This window comes from Anneissia japonica, unplaced genomic scaffold, assembly GCF_011630105.1.
Source record: "Anneissia japonica isolate Jap-2015-1 unplaced genomic scaffold, ASM1163010v1 scaffold3974_len2349_cov136, whole genome shotgun sequence".
In the NCBI taxonomy this organism is placed as follows: Eukaryota; Metazoa; Echinodermata; class Crinoidea; order Comatulida; family Comatulidae; genus Anneissia; species Anneissia japonica.
In genome coordinates this window covers 1,884-2,340 of record NW_022706943.1, presented here as the reverse complement: position 1 = coordinate 2,340, position 457 = coordinate 1,884, and the positions used below count along the sequence as shown (strand labels likewise).

The window sequence follows — 457 nt, the reverse complement described above, 5'->3', positions numbered from 1 at the left end:
ACTCGCGCAGCAGAGTTGTCAGGGGAGTCAGAAGAAATCCCCGCCAGACAAGCGCGCGTTGATATAAAACGTCATCAATCATAGAACTTCATGATTGGATAATTATGCTATATGCCGAGATTAACTATGAGTGGAAACACCACTCACATGTCTACGGCCATACTACGTTTAAAACACTGGTTCTCGTCCGATCACCGAATTTAAGCAACGTCGGGCCCGGTTAGTACTTGGATGGGTGACCGCCTGGGAATACCGGGTGCTGTAGACTTTTTACATTTTCCCCCCAAATTCTAAAGTAGGGGTGCGTGAGACTCCACACGACCTCGGGTCCAAATAGTTGGGGCTGAGGTGCAAACATTTTGAGAATATGGACCTCTAAGTGCCCGGAAATTGCACTCTCATACCTTAAAAATCATACAAGTATATGTTCATATCAACAATACGCAATTAATTCGCT

The 457-nt window shown here is 45.3% G+C and overlaps 1 non-coding gene across 1 annotated transcript; it reads left to right on the top strand.

Moving 5' to 3' along the window:
• Positions 1-149: 149 nt before the first annotated feature.
• On the top strand, positions 150-268 carry LOC117106226. The gene has a single exon (XR_004445023.1). It is a non-coding gene; the product is annotated as a 5S ribosomal RNA (ribosomal RNA).
• The last annotated feature ends 189 nt before the right edge of the window (positions 269-457 follow it).